Source organism: Haliotis rubra, unplaced genomic scaffold (assembly GCF_003918875.1).
Source record: "Haliotis rubra isolate DU_JTF1 unplaced genomic scaffold, ASM391887v1 Scf197, whole genome shotgun sequence".
NCBI lineage: Eukaryota > Metazoa > Mollusca > Gastropoda > Lepetellida > Haliotidae > Haliotis > Haliotis rubra.
Genome location: NW_025765969.1, coordinates 678,960 through 698,629, shown reverse-complemented (window position 1 = coordinate 698,629; position 19,670 = coordinate 678,960). Strand labels below are relative to the sequence as shown.

At 40.7% G+C, this 19,670-nt stretch overlaps 1 protein-coding gene across 24 annotated transcripts in view; it reads left to right on the top strand.

Moving 5' to 3' along the window:
• The window catches only part of LOC124274991 (zinc finger protein 57-like), a 114,792-nt gene that overhangs the window by 35,018 nt on the left and 60,104 nt on the right, over positions 1-19,670 (top strand). Inside the window, exons 3-4 of one of the 24 annotated variants that reach the window (XR_006898143.1) lie at positions 13,035-13,493; positions 13,916-14,443. The exons of 14 other annotated variants lie outside the window; for them this stretch is intronic. The gene's annotated coding sequence lies outside the window, so the exon portion shown is untranslated. 9 more of the 24 variants (XR_006898138.1, XR_006898144.1, XR_006898125.1 and 6 more) reach the window with 9 other exon arrangements.

The window sequence follows — 19,670 nt, the reverse complement described above, 5'->3', positions numbered from 1 at the left end:
TAGACTTACGACAACTGTGGCAATAAGGTTATTGTAATTCCCATTCGTTAACATAGACTTACGACAACTGTAGAACCGAGGTGATCATAAGTCCCATTCCCTAACATAGACTTACGACAACTGTGGCAATAAGGTTATTGTAATTCCCATTCCTTAACATAGATTTCCGACAGCCGTAACACTGAGGTGATCATAACTCCCATTCCTTTACATAGACTTACGACAGCCGTAGCAACAAGGTGATTGTAACTCCCATTCCTTAACATAGACTTACGACAACTGTAGCACTGAGGTGATCGTAACTACCATTCCTTCATATCAACATACAACAACCGTACCTACCAAGTTGTTTTGTACAACAGCAAATTACGTGAAGTTAAAAGTGCAGTTCTTGCTTCCTTAGTGACACTGAACATTAACTCTTGGAATAACCAATAAGACTTCTTACAGTGGCCTCCATGCAGATCAGCAGAGTGGAACACTGGTCATCCAGTAGGTTCACATCTGGATATTGACCTGGACAACTTCGTGTATTAAGGGCGGTGGGGTAGTCTAGTGGTTAAAGTGTTCACTCGTCACACTGAAGGCCTGGGTTTGATTCTCGACATGGGTACAATGTGTGAAGTCAATTTCTGGTGTCCCTCGACGTGATTTTGCTGGAATATTGCTACAAGTACTGTAAAACCAAACCCATGCACTTAGTGTAATAGACAACCAGGTATAATTCATTTGAATAAGAACAGGGTTTTCTTTGTGTTTTCAGATAGTTTCGGTGGCAGTGGTGAACCTGGTGATTTGAACATCTTTCATCGAGACAGTGTTAGCGGGTTTGCTCAGATTTATGTTAAGCCAAGGGTCGAAGGTGCTGTCAAGTCTTTTCCATGTTTTCATTGTCATAAAGTATTTGCAAGTCATGGGTCTAGATATAATCACGTATCGGCTATTCACAAGAAGGTTATCTATCCTTGTGTTTGTGGCAAAGAATTCAGCTATAAACATCATCTTGCATCTCATCAGAAAACATGTCTGGATGTCTGGAAACATGGCCAAAATCCCTAGAATAGAACCAGTTCCCCAGAAGAGATATTGGGTATGTCTTTTCAGAGCAATGTGCAGTTTTGTTTAATGGAGAGCTGATAAAGACATAGATCAGTGTTGGTTTCTGTCAGTTTAAGTTGATATGATGATCTCGTGTTTGGTGTCTCAACCTGAGGTTAATTATTTGAAATAGTATTCTGATAAATTAGGACTCATAGCTTATTACATTAGACAAATATTATGCACATTCCTGTACCAAGAACTAACAATTCTGGACTTGAATAGTCACTGTTCTTTTCATGAAGGAGGGGGCGGTGGGGTAGCCTAATGGTTAAAGCGTTGCCTCGTCACACCGAAGACACGGGTTCGAATCCCCACATGGGTACAATGTGTGAAGCCCATTTCTGGTGTCCACCGCCGTGATGTTGCTTGAATATTGCTAAAAGCGGAGTAAAACCAAACTCAGTCAGTCAGTCTTTTCATGAAGGAAAGTTTCTTTTATCATCCAAAACTGTGTTCCACAGGAGATATCGCTTTGTGTGAGATCAAACGATATCTCCTAGGAGATATTGTTTTGACAGTAGATTTTGTACAATGCCCTGACAATGCTATGACGTCATGTACTTGATGACGTCACAATGCTATGACGTCACAATGCTATGACATCGCTGCACTGCAAGTCTAATGGCAGTACCATGTTCAGAGATGTACATTTTTCATTGAAAATTAATGAAGAGTGATTTTGGATGATAAATAGAATCTCACCCTCGTGTCTTCTGATATCAAATATATCAACACTCGTTGATAAAGTAAAAATATCCTCGGCAAGCCTCGGATATTTGTAACTTTATCAACCGTGTTGATATAATTGATATCAGAAGACACGAGGGTGAGATTCTCTATATATGCACATGGGGTTGTGTAACTTTGGCCTCTGCCATTATGATATTTGGATTCTTGTAGTAAACCTTGATTTACTGCTGATGTCATTCAATGCACAGATGTCAAACATTAGTCATTTACTACACCTTGCCATTGTTCCTTTTGTTATCATGGTGTCCTAGCTTGTTCAGCAGGTGCATATTCCGCACATTCTTTTGTGAACAACTGACAATCCTGGACTGTGAATAGTCACTGTTAGATCTTTTCCAGAAAAAAAGTTTCTTTCCTATAATGACATGGGGTAATGTAAGACTGCCAGAGGTACAGATAAGCTGCGTATCGTGGCCAGAGATGCTACAAGATGGCTACTGACTAATCTGATCAGTTTGCTGGATTCTTTAATAAGTAGCAGTAAATGGTTGATAAATTGATTATACAACCATCACACAGATGTAAATTACTCAAATATTTATGTGAAAACTCAATTCCTATTAAGTCTATTGCGTACAAGTATGCTCTAATTTTGGTAAATACTCAATAAATGTGATCTTCCATGCATACACACGAAAATGTCAAATCTTGGCTTCCGTACCAGTGGATAGATAACATAACTGAGGTATAGTGAGAGGTTCTATTTCATGACATGAACTTCACAACTTGCAGTCTTTCTTATCGTTTCTCATATTACAGATCAAATATAAATAAACACATTTAAACATTTTTATGTTTTTAAAATCTATGGAAAATGGCAAATTACCCAATTGAGTTTGAGTGAGGTGAGTACAATTTATTTGGTTACTCAAAGGAAAATTAGGATACCCAATTGAGATCATCACAAACGAGTACATAACTCAATTACCCAAAAATTTATCTGTAGCTCTGGACTGCCCTCGAATAAATCATGGATTCTTGCAGTGAACGTTGATTTATGCTGATGTCATTCAGTGCACAGTTGTCAAATATCTGTCATTTACTACACATTGCCATTGTTTGTTGTGTTGGTGAATGACGTCTAAGTGTCATAGTGAAAATCCAATTTTGTATTGTTTCCTTGGTACTAAAGCTATGTAGCAAGCAGTCATGCCAACAAATGATCTGTACAGAGTTTCTGTTGATGAAGGAGCTGAGGCTCAAACACAGCTGATCAGCAGAGTTCATGTTGATTTTTTGTAGCATGTCTCATTTGTTTTATAATAAAATATAAATAATAACTGGATTTGTTATTTCTCTATTTTTCCTTAAATGGAATATGGATGCTGAAATGTTGCTGGATTTCTAATTTGATTTTCGTCAAGAGATTCTCAAAACCCCAGGGGCGGTGCGGTAGCCTAGTGGTTAATGCGTTCGCTCGTCACGCCGAAGACCCGGGGTTTGATTCCTCAAATGGGCATAATGTGTGAAGCCCATTTCTGGTGCCCCCACCATGATATTGCTGGAATATTGCTAAATGTGGCATAAAACTAAAACTCGCTCACTCAAAACCCCAGATGGAGACACAATTTGTTTGTTGTTATAGTGGCAGGTGTGTAAGTTCTGAACACATCTGGAGGTGGACAGCTGGTCATGTCCAGTTCCATATCTCATTTCGGACATGAGGTTGATGTAATGCAACTAGATTTTAGAAGAAGATCGAACCTGTAGAATTTCACTCGTCTGTCTTACGTGTCATGTTCAGCTCATGGAATAAAGCGGGGCCCTTGACAGATGTCTTCTCCAATAGTATCATGCACTAGAAGTCCCCAATATTTTTAATGAATATATTTTTGACACGGGTCACATTCATTCTTCACGTCAGTGAACACCGCATGCTCTCATGTAAATCCTTCTGCAAGGGTTTGATTTTCCCGAATATATTAAAAGCCAATTCTTCTGTAATAAACAATAAACACTGCAAACCTTTGCCTATTTCCACCAAATCCAAAATTAAGCACACAACGTATAGAGCATTTATTTGTGTATATCTTATCTCTGAGAATTCACTATTGTTCTTTTTGAGGAAACTAGTATATGATCACCACAGTAGAATGAGAACACTTCTCTTTGTCCTTTCAGATGGTTTGGGCAGCTACCTAGATCCCAACCAAATTGACCAACACAGAAATTTCAGCCTTCCCGTACAACGAGATCAGTTTTCAGACATGTACCCTGATAAGAGCATAGGTCGACCACAAGCTAGTGGTGGACACAGGCAGGGAGGTTTTCCTTGTCAGGAGTGTAGCAAAGTGTTCTCTAGTCATGGGGCAAGATGGCATCACATTGCCGCAAAACATAAGAAGGTGACCTACACTTGTGTCTGTGGGAAGGTGTACACGTACAGGCAGAATTTACTGCATCATCGCAAGTTTTGTACCCAGTATCTTGAGTCGTAGTCCAAAAGTGGCTGGGGAATAATCTCAGGTAATTCACAACAAGAAACAAAATATTTTCTCAATGGCTTCTGATTTTGTCTTGGGCGGTAGGGTACCCTAGTGGTTAAAGTATTTACTCGTCATGCGGAAACCCAGATTCCCCACATGGGTACAACGTGTGAAGCCCATTTCTGGTGTTCCCCTCTGTGATATCGCAGGAATATTGCTAAAAGCGGAGTGAAACTAAAACTGACTCACTCACTCACTCTTATTTTGTCTTGGTTCTCGTGTAGTATGTGTTTTTGTGAGGGAGCATGAATGGTCTAACATGTAAGGTGCTGCAATTATTTTCTGCAGTGTTCCAGTTGCCAAAGATCATGGGTTCAGATCCAGTATCACTACAGATCTCTGGACCGCCTCCGTGGTGTAGTGGTTAGAGCGTCCGCCCGGAGAGCGGAAGGTCGCGGGTTCGATCCCCGACTGCGTCATACCAAAAGACGTTAAAATATGGTACTTGTTGGTCCCTGCCTGGCGCTCGGCATTAATGGGTACAACAAGGACTGGTCGGCTCGGAGTCAGTATAATGTGTCTGATTGGGGTATTCATGCTTCACTGCAGCGTGGTATCTCAGTGGGCTAGTACTATAAAACCAGCTTCAGTCTGGGCTAGTACAAGCAGTCGCACATACACATACACACGCATGCACGTCGTCATATGAGCGAAATATTCTCAAGCACGACGTTAAACCCAATTTCACCTCACCTCACCTAATACCCACTTGTCAAACTGACATACCGATGACTGAAATGCTGGTCAGTGTAAACTCACTCACTCACTCATGCTGTTATCTGTAATGCACTCATGACATCAGCAGACCTTGTACAGTTCCAGACTAGATAAGGACATACGTGGCTACAATATGGATGTGTCATGGACTTTGAGCAACACTCCAGTCTTCTCAGTCAGCATTTAACAATCTGATGTGGTCTTGTCCAGCCTTGATTATCTAGAGGCTTGCATCGTATGGCAGGAATATATAGGCTTAAGACAACAACATTATGTGAATCATACTATACATAACAGGCTGGAGGAGCAAGTGCATTCCGAGATACTGGCAGTTTGGGTTGCTTTGGACATTTGACCCTGTTTAATCTGATTCTGTGACTTGACTGTTAAAGGCGGCTTTCTACTCAAGTCAGTCAGTTATTGACTGAAGTTATATCAAATATGAAGCAACAGATTTCTCCCAACCCCCACCCCCCACACCTCAAGCCTCCATAGGTTTGGTTTCATGAAATATTTCATTCATTTGACATTTAGGAATATCTCATCTTCTGATTTGGCTAGAAACATTTTATTACTCTAATGCCTTCAAACCCTATTATTTCTCAAGACATTTCACTTTTTCTGTGCATCTTCATGGGTACAATGTGTGAAACCCATTTCTGGTGTCCCCTGCCATGATATTGCTAGAATGTTGCTAAAAGCAGCATAAAACCATACTTACTCACTCACTCACTCACTGTATAAGTACATGTGCACTAAACAAATGAAAGAAAATCTTTGTCCTTTCAGGTTATTTTGGTGGCTACAGTGAAGTCCTTGCCCAGTACCCCATACCCTCGCATCGCAAGGGTTCTGCAAAACAAGATCAGTACTCCTCCATTTATTCAAACAGTAGACAAAATCCTGGCCATCCAGAAGGAAGTTTCCCCTGTTCAGAGTGTGAGAAAGTGTTTGCCAGTCATGGCGCTAGATGGCACCATATTGCTGCCAAACACAAGCAGGTGACCTACTCCTGTGTGTGTGGGAAGGTGTATAGCTACAGACAGAGTCTTCTACACCACAGACAATCCTGTTCCATGTATCTACTCCAAGGCCAGATATAGAGATATCTGGTAATATACACCCGGCCTTATCCCACACTGTGGTGTCGGGTAGCCTCGTGGTTAAAGCATTTGCTCGCCATGCAGAAGATTGGGTTTGATTCTCCACAAAGCCCATTTCTGGTGTCCTCCACTGTGATATTGCTGAAATATTTCTAAAAGCAGCACAAAACTAACCTCACTCACTCATTATCACCCAGACTGCACATCTTCACCATGTAGAGCACCAGTGCTGGTCATACTCCACAAGACCGGGAGGTTAATATTCGTACAGTTGGTTGGCACAGCGTCAGTGAGTTGAACAGTATCAAAGGAAGAAATTACTGTGAACTTCAGAAAATGAGGGACAGTTGGGAAGCCTAATGATTAAAGCCTTCCCTTGTAACGCTAAACATCCAGGTCGAGTCCCCACTTCGGTATATTGTGAAAAGCCTTTTCTGTTGCCTCCTGACATGATAGAGCACCTGTAGTGCTAAAAGCGGGATAATGCCATACTCACTCACTCAGAAAGTAGAGCACATTGAATGCCTATTGATGACACTTTACACTAATTCCTCACATCGGTGCATCATGTGAAGCATATTCAAGGTGCCACAAATACTCATTGTTTGAATGTTCCAGCTGTGTAAAACCCTTTTCAGTTATGAAATAAAGGCTTGACAAATATCGTCTGTTGGTACACTGTCTGTATTGTTTCTCGACAACCACCAGATTGATTAGGAACACTGGTCAAGTTATTGGGATCAATAAGCTACTTGCGTCTTGAGATGACTCAAAAGTAGGACTGAATTACCTGTATGAGACCCTCTTTAATATGACAGTTGCCAAGGATGGCAATTTTCCACTGAATTCTGCAGATTTTGTTCAGCCAAGGATCTCTTTTCTGAAACATGCCTTGAAACATGAAATATACACATAAATCATAAGGGTTGTAGGGTAGGCTAGTGGTTAGAGCATTTGCTCGTCACGCTGAAGGCCCGGATTCGATTCCCCACATGGGCACAATGCATGAAGCTCATTTCAGGTGTCCTCCACCATGACATTGCTGACAGCGGCGTAAAACCAAACTCACTCACTCATTCACATAAGTCATAATTTAGAAAAACCCTACAACCAACATATTCATCCTTTTTAAAAAACACGTGCAATTTTGTATATTCAGTGCGGACTGGCAAAGGGTCCAAAGCTGTCTGGTAGGTTTTGTTGAAATGATATTGGTCTGTATTGGAGAAATCTTTCTTGTTGGTTTCAGGTTATCAAGGTGTGAACTGCAGCTTTGACCCTGTTAGACACTTTGACTCTGTCCAGGGACGGAGCGTGGACATGAATACCTCAGCATATACGTACAATGTGTCCCACCCAGAGGCTGCTGTTGGCTCCTATCCTTGCCCTCACTGTGATAAAACGTTTGCTAGCTATGGTGCTCGATGGAACCATGTTGGTGCAGTTCACGAGAAGAAAAGCTACACTTGTGTTTGTGGGAAGATCTATCTGTATAGCCATAATTTGAAAAGACATAAAAAGACATGCCCAGTGTTTGCATCAAGTGGATAATCTGGGTTGTGAATGGTTGTGATGGTTAGTTCATTACAAAATTCTGAGATGGTATTTTTGGTTTTTACAATATGTGCAATGATTCTGCAAATAGAGTGAGTGAGTTTAGTTTTACGCCGCACTCCGCAATATCCCAGCTATATGGCGGCTTCTGCATTGACAGAACATGTAGGGTACACCCAGGTCCCATCTCCAGGTTCATAAAGTGAATAAAGTAAACTTCTTTGGGATATGGAGTGCTGGGGTAGCCAAGTGGTGAAAGTGGTTGCTTGTCAAGTCAAAGACCAAGGTTTGTCTACCTCACTCACTCACCCTATACTCACTCAGCACCACTGGCTAAATTTTAGGACCTCATTGATTACTGGAAACCGGAAATATTCTGTGCCTAGAAAATTAGCTACCAGCAGTTTAACCCAGCACCGCTAGCCTGTTCTGCAACATATTATTTTTTTGCATCAGAGTAGTAGGCTTTGCAAAAACAACATTGTAAAAACAACATTGTTAACTAAAACTACATTGCTCAAATATTGTGAAGAAGAACAAAGACTCAGTCATTCGTGGATGGAGGGCATCCGGTCTTCTCGATGCAGTAATCAGGAAGTAGGCTAATCCACCAGTAATCTGCGTTTGTTAGAGTATTTGTTATAGGACATGATAATAATATTTATGGTAACGTGATACAACAGCGGGAAATACCTCCGTTTTGGAAGCTTCGTACGAATAACATGAGAGACAATTCGTTTGATGGTGGGTATCGTTCAAAAGCTCTGAGCATCAACAATATCACTGTACCCTTTCCAAGAGTATTTTCGCAGTTGTAAGAAGCAATTATATTGGATAAAGATTGGTTTCTAATGACGCTTTTCTGCCACAGTCTGCTATGAGGATCGTGATTGGTCAAAATCATGCACGTGACCTAAGGCAGCTAATCATATTACAGCAATGGACACTGTCCTCGTAAATGAAAACTTTTAGATTCAGACGAAAATTTTGGGTAAGATCACGCTATTCTGAACGTGTGATGCAAAAAATCACCACCTATACGTATATTATGGAACTTAGTGGACGTATCATGGTAGGTTATGACCTGTGACAAAAATGCTTCATGCATATATTTTAGCATTAAACATCGTGTCGAGTTCGAGGCGACAAAAGCCGTGATGTCACCTGAATTACTTTACACAATCACACAAAAGAGATGGAAATAATAAGTTGTAATGTACGTTTGACAACATTTATGAGTACACATTATTGATTTTATTCTTAAGTTTATTCAGTTGTTTAAGTATTATCTCAAAACATCGTTACTTTGCTCTTTGACAAATTTGATGTGGACCCGTTGCCGAAGAATGTGTCCGAGAATTTATTGTTTTTAATTACTACGCCAAGGGTTTTTTGTGTGGGGAAGAGAACTGCAAAATATATACCGACGCAGAGTACTTCCGGTTAACAGTAGATCCTAACCAAAACTCCATTTAGATATTTGTTTTACGCTCCAATTTGAAGTTCTAATGGTGTTGTTTCAGTTTTGCAGTAATATCAATAGATGATTGGTTTCCAACTGAGTCATTGATTCTGGAGTTCATGGTTGAACGTGTAACATCAGTTCACTTTTGTGTGGATCATAAAATGGATTATTACATTTATGGAAGTTGGACAAAGTTTCAAGGCTGGTTCCTGTTGACAGCTTTCCTCTTTGATATATCTATGTTGCGGAGTTGAATAAAACATCATTTTGTATTTTTTTGCTCGTTAATTATTTATTTCTGTGAAGGATACAGAAAAAGAAGCTATATAAATTTTCATTTTCCTGGTTGGAAGTCATTGAGGAGCAAGTGTTTTTCAAACAAGTTAAGTCTGTAACCTTTTTCCAACCATAGTTTTGCTGTCTGTGTGAAAACATTGGGAATCTCCTCATGTCAGTGTGTAAGGGGATCCTGATTCTGGGCTGGTTATCGAGAGCAAATCTGTCTTTCTATGATGGTACTGGTTTGTTCAAATCAATCCTGGAAGATGCTGATTGTTTCAATGTCTCTCGGTGTTGTGTTTTTGATTCTGTTTCTTTTAATAACAGTTTCTGGTTCTCAGAAATATGAATTGATTCATGCTTTGTTGTGATTATTGAAGATGATGAGCTGAATGAACCAAACTCGAGCAAACTTTTGTTTGGTTTCAGATTACCCTATTCGTGACACCATTCTTGGATTTGACGATCCTAACCCCTTTCCCCGAGGAGATGTTCATGCCATTCCCACCGATCAGAATCAGTTCTTGAACTTGATGTCCCATAGAAGTTCACTGTTCCCCACCCGAGCATCCCCCGACTCACCCGGCAGTTACCCCTGCCCCCATTGTATTAAAGTCTGTGCCACTGCTGGAGCAAGGCGCTATCATATCATGGCCATACACCGAAAAGTTGTGTATAAGTGTGTGTGTGGAAGAGAGTATACATATAAACCCAACCTACTGCGACATCAGAAGTCCTGTGCTGCTCATATGACTGCACAGATCTCAACATCCAGCACTTGACGCATTTGTAATGTCAAGCACAGTGATTTCTCTGTGAATAAATGTATATGTCAGTTCTTTGTGAATCACCCATGGACAAAATGGCAAGATGTTGTTTGTCCAACATTTGAAATAACATATAAGCCAGCAGGTTATTTCTATTCTTATAGATTTCTCCAAACCAAATTTAAGTGATCTCTGTCTGGAAGAATGAGAAATTTGGGTTCACAGTTACAAAGTTGTGTAAACCAAATTCTGGAACCATGTTTTAAGGAAGGGTTAAATTCAACACAATGCCAACAAGAACATGAGTTATGCACCTTGGAAGATGTACTACTGGAACAAAATTGATCAATCTTCAGAGACAACTGTTCTGAGAGTTTTTCAGAATTCTGGTGTTCATGAACCATGAGAGCATGAACCTTTGTTTTTTTCCACTTGCTCCCCAGAGAAGTAATGCCATGTCCAGTTGCAACACAAATCATGCCACTCCACTATAGCAGACGTGGGGTTCCTTCTGTATTTCAGAAGATCTTACCAGTTGTCAAGAAGACAGTGTTTTTGTTTCTTTCAGGTTATTATTATGGAGTTTTGGCAGGACCAGGCCAATCAAGCTTTGGTGTAGACGAGCTCAGTGTTGAGGGTCAGTCTCCAGAAGTGAGATCTGGAAGCTGTATGTGTCCCGAGTGTGGCAAAGGGTTTGCTGGGACTGGAGCCCGATGGAACCATGTGTCCTCTGTGCACAATAAGATGAAGTTCCCATGTGTCTGTGGCAAGGTCTACCTTCATAATCCTAGCTTGATTCGACACAAGAAGATTTGTCCATTCTGTGTCAATCCCAAACTGTAGTTGACATGTGTCAGTGGCAAGGTCTGCCTTCATAATCCTAGCTTGATTCGACACAAGAAGATTTGTCCATTCTGTGTCAATCCCAAACTGTAGTTGACATGTCTGTGGCAAGGTCTACCTTCATAATCCTAGCTTGATTCGACACAAGAAGATTTGTCCATTCTGTGTCAATCCCAAACTGTAGCTGACATGTCTGTGGCAAGGTCTACCTTCATAATCCTAGCTTGATTCGACACAAGAAGATGTGTCCATTCTGTGTCAATCCCAAACTGTAGTTGACATGTCTGTGGCAAGGTCTGCCTTCATAATCCTAGCTTGATTCGACACAAGAAGATGTGTCCATTCTGTCAATCCCAAACTGTAGTTGACATGTCTGTGGCAAGGTCTACCTTCATAATCCTAGCTTGATTCGACACAAGAAGATGTGTCCATTCTGTGTCCATCCCAAACTGTAGTTGACATGTGTCTTTGGCAAGGTCTGCCTTTATAATCCTAGCTTGATTCAACACAAGAAGATGTGTCCATTCTGTGTCCATCCCAAACTGTAGTTGACATGTGTCTTTGGCAAGGTCTGCCTTTATAATCCTAGCTTGATTCAACACAAGAAGATGTGTCCATTCTGTGTCCATCCCAAACTGTAGTTGACATGTGTCTTTGGCAAGGTCTGCCTTTATAATCCTAGCTTGATTCAACACAAGAAGATGTGTCCATTCTGTGTCCATCCCAAACTGTAGTTGACATGTGTCTGTGGCAAGGTCTGCCTTTATAATCCTAGCTTGATTCAACACAAGAAGATGTGTCCATTCTATGTCAATCCCAAACTGTAGTTTCCAAGATGCCCTCTCTGCTCAAGATTAAAGAAAAATCTGGTATATCCTCAGATTCATGTTGTCAAATTTGGGTAGAAGAGGCACAAGATGTTTCCTTGTCATTTTGATGATTTGATTTGAATTCCCATATTGGGACCCTGACTCCATAAGATGGAGATGTGTCCTTACTGGGGAAAGAATAGTTCTCAGTATCTAGTTCTTAAATGTGTTGCATGAGAGGGCGGTGGGGTAGCCTAATGGTTAAAGCGTTGGCTCGTCACGCCGAAGACCTGGGTTCGAATCCCCACATGGGTACAATGTGTGAAGCCCATTTCTGGTGTCCCCCGGCTTGACATTGCTGGAATATTGCTAAAAGCTGCGTAAAACCAAACTCAGTCAGTCAGCCAGTCAGTGTTTCATGAGAAGTTCTCTCTATGACTTGCATGATTATGGATCATTGTAGGAGATAAAATTATGGCATTAGAACAATACTGTTCTCATCTTGAAGTGTTTTATTCTTTGCTTTATTTCGGGTAGATTTCCAATCGTTGCTTCATAATTAACATGAAGTAATTTACGTTTTAATTCTTCTACTGGTTTCCTATGCTTGACTATTGTAGACCTGTGAGTTTTGACAAAAGAAACAAGAAATGTAACAACTTGTGGCAAACATACAGGTACAAGTTCTGATTACATTAAAGTGTATAGTTTGGATTGTTTCAAAGCCATGTATGATCTACAACATGTAATAACCATTTCACAACAATTCTATTTATGGTTTACATGTTGTTATTGGCCTAAAACACCATACACTGCAGAAATTGCAGTTTCAGGTGACAGCCATGCACAAACATTACATGCATGAACAGGACAATGACCAAGCAAATTAATTATCTGAAACAAAAACCTCACATAAAAGAACTAGGTGACATTCTCACCGATGAGCAAACAATCATCAAGTTTATTCTCATGTCACGAAGTGTTTGCGGAACGAAATTATACTCTGTTTATCCTGACTGCAAACATTGCTTGAATAACCTAGCTGTGTTGAAGTACAGCCCAACCAAAATGCAATCTATAGTTGTTCAGAGTTCAATTTCAGCATGCTCATGTTGATATTTTGGACTGACGACTAGAAAACCGTTTTGTTATTTTTTCAGGTGTCCATTGTTCTCGACGATTTCTTGAACACCAGGAGGGGTCAGGAAAGACTGAATATTCTCACTGGCCACAACAAGGAAGTCTGAAGTTCCGTCGTTGTTTGCTACCTGAACCAATAGGATCGAGGTTCCCTTGTCCAGATTGCAATAAAATGTTTGCAAGCGCAGGGTCAAGGTCAAATCATATAACAGCTATTCATGCCAAACAGACTTTCTCTTGTGTTTGTGGCAAGTCCTATCCTTACAGTCAGAATTTACTGAGGCATAAGCGATCATGTGCTGTGTGCTTGGTGGATCAGTCGGCGTAGACATTGATGTCTAATATATTGACATGCTGCTGCTTGTATTGTGACAGTACCTGTTACCTTGAGGTGGAGCAAAGGATTCATCTTTACCTGGCTTTCTTCCTCCATATGGCATTATCTGCCTCCCTTATGAGCAGCTTATAATTGAGGGGCAGTGAGTAGCCTAGTTGTTGTGTCGAAGACCCAGGTTCGATTCCCCTCAAGTGTGAAGCCCATTTCTGGTGTCCCCCTCTCTGGTGTCCCCCCTCTCTGGTGTCCCCCCTCTCTGGTGTCCCCCTCTCCGGTGTCTTCCTCTCAGATATTGCTGGAATATTGTTAAAAGTGATATAAAACCTGACTTGCTCACTCACACTTATTTTTGTGTATTTGGACAAAATCCAGGTTGAATTCAGAAGAACTGTTTCTGACCCACAAATGCCTTTCCATTGCTGGTGTAGACATTTCCGCATGCACAACTATTCTTTCACGATGACTTCAATATGGGTTTTGTTCCATGCAAAATTATGCTGTAAAGATGAATATTTAGCTTCTTGAAGAACAAGAACTGGTCATTAAAGACATTTTTGTTGCTTTCAGGTAACCTATGCTCAAACAGATATGTTCACAATGTTCGGTCGAGACAACGTGAAGATTCAGACCAGGCTTGTCAGTCCTGGAAGAAACAACACAATTTTAGTTCTCCATTACAAGAAAGTCCTAACCCACCAAGCGGAGTGTTTCCATGCCCTCATTGTGACAAAGTGTTTTTAGGCTACGGTGCCCGATGGAGCCACATTGCTGCTATTCACCAGAAACTAGTTTACATTTGTGTCTGTGGCAAGAAGTACCCATACAGCCAGAGCCTGCAGAGACACAGACGAAAATGTTCAATGTACATGTCGCAGCTTTCTGATGAGATGTAGTGGTACTGATTTGAAGGTGTTCTTGTGTCTGTTCTGTATGGGAAGCACCCTATGTTCCAGTGTGTTCTTTTGTGGCTGATTCTTAAGGTGTTGTCTTTTGATGTCCTCTAAATATTTGAAATGGACAGATTGTTTTCTTCCAACTGGCTCCTGATTTTGTCTTGCTGTAGATGAACATAGTATTTGGTCTCTCTAAAGATCAGTCTCTCTGACTCTTCATATAATCCTTCTTTTCCTAGTATTTGACATTGAGGTAGCATATCTGTTCTACAGTGAGTTGTATTCAAACTCAGTTGTATGTCTGGATAAATACCTTGATAAAGACAGCTTGTTGTGTTGTGGTTAACACAAGTGCTTGTAACCATGAGGGTCCAATCCTAAATATTGTCTTGGTGGATAAAGTAGATACTTGTCGCCCCTAACTAAAATCTTGCAAAAAAAGTGATGTAAAATCTCACTAACTTCTCATGACAAGAAATTATCCCAAATTTGAAATATTTGCAACTAATATGTGATGAATCAGTATTTATACATTGGCTGTTGTTACTCAAGTCAGTTTCTTCAGAATCTGTTTTTTCTTTCTTTCAGATGAACATATTCAGGATGTTCATGGTGGTATGAGTCCCAATTTCCATACCTTTGGTTGGACCTACAAACAACCACAACCTGGCTCAGGTCGGAATCCGTACAGAGTTTACCCTGAGCCAGTCAATGGGAACTATCACTGTCCTGTCTGTGACAAAGTGTTCGCCAGTCATGGGGCGAGATGGAACCATGTTGGCGCTGTCCATGACAGACAAGTGTATGCTTGTGTCTGTGGCAAGAAGTACAATTTCGGGACTTCACTATCCAGACATAAGAAATCTTGTTCTTGGTGCGTTAAAATCCCTGTCTGATAAAGCAGATGGTGATTGGTCATTCCTGACCATTGAAAATTCTGGACTTGTTATGCTCACTGTATGGACGCAACACAAGGTTTGATGACCTTGTGGTACTTCAGGTCATTCTTCAGAAGACTTGAGTTGTGATTGCCCATTGGTTCATAAGGAAAACTCGAATGTTGGTGGATTCAAATTTGACTTTTCGGGGGCACTCTCATAGATCATGAGAATACTTTTGCATTATAGAAGAATCCGTATTAATAACCAGTATTTCAGTTGGTTACTGTTGGTCACAGGTGGTCAGTCTCCTTTATTTGGAAACAAATGTTTAAAAGTTGTGGGTTATTCATCCAGTTTGATTCACTTGCATGAAGGACATAAAGTGGACAGATTCATTTAAAGTCATTTCTTAGACATTTTAGATTAAGTTTACTGTTTCTGAAATCTGTTATAGGAGTTTGTGGACCTTTCAGTTATTGTTTATGTACAACAAAATGTCTTGTGATGTGAACACTTTCTTGCACACACATCTTCAGCCTGTGTATATGTTACCTGAAACAGCAAGAGTATAAGACTTGAAGCATGCCATCTGACCCTGCCTCTTGTTTCTTGCAGGTTTTGTCGTGGAGAACACCTTCCCCACAGGGCTGAATGTAGCCCTTGGACATATTCATGGCCGACCATTCTCAGAGCAGGCCCCCATTACTTTGATGCACTCTCGCGTTCCTTCCCACTCGGGGCTGTTCCCATGTTCTAAGTGTGACAAAGTGTTCTCTAGTCGTGGGGCCAGATGGAACCATATCAAGGCTATCCATGACAAGGCTACCTTCTCCTGTGTCTGTGGGGTGACTTACAACTACTGTAATGCTTTGTCCAGGCACAAGAAGAAGTGTTCCATGTGTGTTGGTTATGCCACTTAAAAGGTTTCTGGGGGCTGTGGGGTAGCCTTGTGGTTAAAGCGTTCCCTCGTCTCGCGGAAGACCGGGGTTTGATTCCCCACATGGATACAATGTGTGAAGCCCTTTTCTGGTGTTCCCCACCGTGATATAGCTTGAATATTGCTACAAACGGCATAAAACTAAACTCACTCACTAAAAGGTTTCCTGGAGACTTCTTGCAGCATTTCCGTCATTACTTTCTGGTGTACTTTCAGTGCACTGCTTCACATATGGTCATGAGTGTCCCACACATATCAGGCACCACAGTTTGCTTTGCAGATTTGCATCCACTGGGCATGCCACAAACCAATCATTGTGGGTTCAACTACCAGCCCAACCTAATTCTGTTTCCAGGTTTGTCAGCACATGACACATGAACTCCTTGGTTTAACCTGCATATGTTCACAGATCCACAGATTGCCCTGCTCTTCATGAAAAAGAGTTAGGCTTATGAATATGAGTGAAAACACAAGGACATTGGTTTTGCGAGCTGTTCCTGTTCAGTTTTATGACGCCATAATCAGCAACTGAAAAGGGCCCTGTGTACTGAATGCTTGCCCTCACTGAAAGAAAATATGTAAGATTCTTTAAGCCAGTTTCTATTGGGTACCTAATGTTTGTATTGTATGGTTTGCAATGCATACTCTGATGTTATTCTTCTTGTAAACACTGGTGAACTTATCTTCCTAAAAAACTGTCTAGACTGGCATCTTTAATGTGGTTTAATAGTTAAGTTTTCTTGATGTTATCAATGCCAAGATTAGAAATTATAAACTGTTGAGAATTGTTTTAGTTGTGTCTGCCTTTACACCTTTTATTGAAGAGTGTTTGACTCTGAGACAAAAGATCATATAGTATTTCAGGTCAAGTTCAGAACCAGAATATTTCTGTACAGTTTAGAGGATATTATTTGTGGAGTGGGTTAGAAATACTTCCCCTATCCCAGATCCCTGAGTTTAAAGGACTCCTTATGCCTGAATGTCTTGCAGTAGCAAATGAATATACAGGAAGTGAACGGGTGCTTTTTGTTGTTTCAGGTTCAATGGGTTATGGAGGTGCTTCTCGACAAGCTGTAACATTGCTCAGAGGGCAAGCTTATCGTGGACAAGGTCCCTTAGGTGTTCAGTTGTCAGAGAGGGGTCAGGATGACACGGGGGGTCAGTGGTCTGTAGATGGTCAGGGAGATGAGTGGGACCAGTGGCGACAGTCGGATCAGGGGAATCTGGGGGGGCAGGGGACGTATCCATGTCCAAAATGCGACCGGGTATTTGTTACAAGCACTGCCAGGAAGTATCATGTTGAGGCTGTACATGATCTTATGATCTTTACATGTGTCTGTGGGAAGATATACAAGTATCGCTCAAGCTTACAAAAACACATGAGGAACAGTAAAATGTGCGCTGCTCAGATAAGCCATGCTAAGTCATCTCAGGGGAGTGAATTGAACATGACTACTTTCCACTGATGTAAGGGCAGCTGCAAAGTATCTGTCCTTTTTAGTCACCCTTGGGCTTGAGGCCATGATTGTAAGCCAAAATACTTCCTGATATTATTTCTGTTAAATATGTGTGTTTTGTGATAATGTGTGTTAGTTAAACAATTGAGTTTTTCAAAGGCAGAGCAGCTTTTTGTACTGAGTATTTGAAACAGTCATTTTCAGCCTTTTGTGTTGTTTTCTTCAACAGATGTTATACTGTTTCAATATTTTTACAAGATGTACATTTTCCTCCTGGATGAGAGTCAGTCGGATGACAGGGAAACAAATGTCTGCAAACTCCTGCATTCATATAGTTCACTTTAGTAATGTTCATACTCTATCTTGTTGTAAGAGGCGACTAACAGTATCGGGTGGTCAGGCTCGCTGACTTGGTTGACAGACATCATCGTATCCCATTTGCGTAGATCGATGCTCATGCTGTTGATCACTGGACTGCCACCATATTGCTGGAATATTGCTGAATGCAGCAATAAACAACAAACAAACCAAATCATACTCTTACAAAAGTGAAAGTCAGTTTTTAAATATGTAGAAAACTGGAAGAGGACAAAACATATTACTTTTAACATGTGCTAATGAACAACAGGACAATTTGATATTTTTATGTTCAATGTTTTTTAATCAGTTCTGTGTAGTTCAGCATAAATCATTGTTTCTTGAGTTACTCATGTGAGTTTACTTTAATAGCTTGACTCAACAAGTTGACTTGTTGTTGGTCACGTTAAAAGTGACAAGGACCTGGATTATTGAGTGTTTGTATATCAACACAGATGGAATATTCTTGTACAGTGTACAGAAAGACGTGTATGTTACCCAGTGATGGAGCATGTAGACAGATTGTGCACACAGTTCTCATCATGTTTGTAAATTGTCATAATAAATTTTTTATGAATAATAAAATGAGCTTTCGGTTGTGTTTGCGACTAAGGATTGAAATGGAAAGAAGATCATGACCGTGTGTTGTCGTGTAGGTGTGAGGGAATGAATGTTGTTTTATGCCCGTGAGATTTTAACTGCATTAAGCAGCACTACATGGTGCTGTCCCTGTTTTTCTTAGTGTGCTAACACAAAACTGGTCAAACCTCAGTGGTGACCACCAAGTCCTCTCTGATCATTTGGACATGAGGCTCTTGCCCTGAATTACAGCAGATACAATTGATGTTACATCATACACTTTACTCAGATGTCTGATACATTATTGGTCAGTGGAGTAGCCGAGTGGTTAAAGCAGTTTCTCATCAAGGTTCAATTCCCAAGATGGGTACAATGTATGAAGGCCATTTCAGGTGTTCCCTGCCATGTTATTAATGGAATATTGTCAAAAGAATATATTGAATATACAGGTGACAGTATATGCAGAGCTGCTAAACATTACATGGATTGTTGTTCTAATTTAGACCCTAGAATTATGCGAATACTCTTGACATGATTCAAACTTTGTGTCTTTTCTTTGTTAAACACACAAAACATACAAATATACCGGAGACATGAAGCTTTCGACAGGAAACCTCTGCTGACCAATGGGAGCTATGCATTCAATTCACCTTGTGTTACAATATCCATTACTTGCTGATACAAGGAGTCTGATTGGTCATTATTTTCACACACTCAATAATATATGTTTATCGATCTTTGTAATGCAGACCCAAAACTAATTGCACGAGCACCAATATTACTTTGAAACTCAATACGTCACGTCTTGACTGTTTGGAGCCTCGCCCATGTGTATCGCTTACATCTCGGCATAATGGAACTTTGAAATTCATCATGGTACTGTCAACATTTCTATTTTCCACTTGAATCTACAGTTGTTTAGCCCACTGATTCCTCCCAAACTTGATTTGGCACTTGTATTTCTGTATATGGTTTCTAAGCAGTTATTTTCATGGGACAGGGGGCAAGCTTGGTTGTTCAGGCACACTCACACTCACTCACTCACTCACTCACTCACTCACTCACTTATCCACCTACCCACTCGTACACTCACAAACTTACTGAATAACGCGAAACCTCACTCACTCACTCACTCACTCACTTATCCACCTACCCACTCGTACACTCATACATTCACAAACTTACTGAATAACGCGAAACCTCACTCACTCACTCACT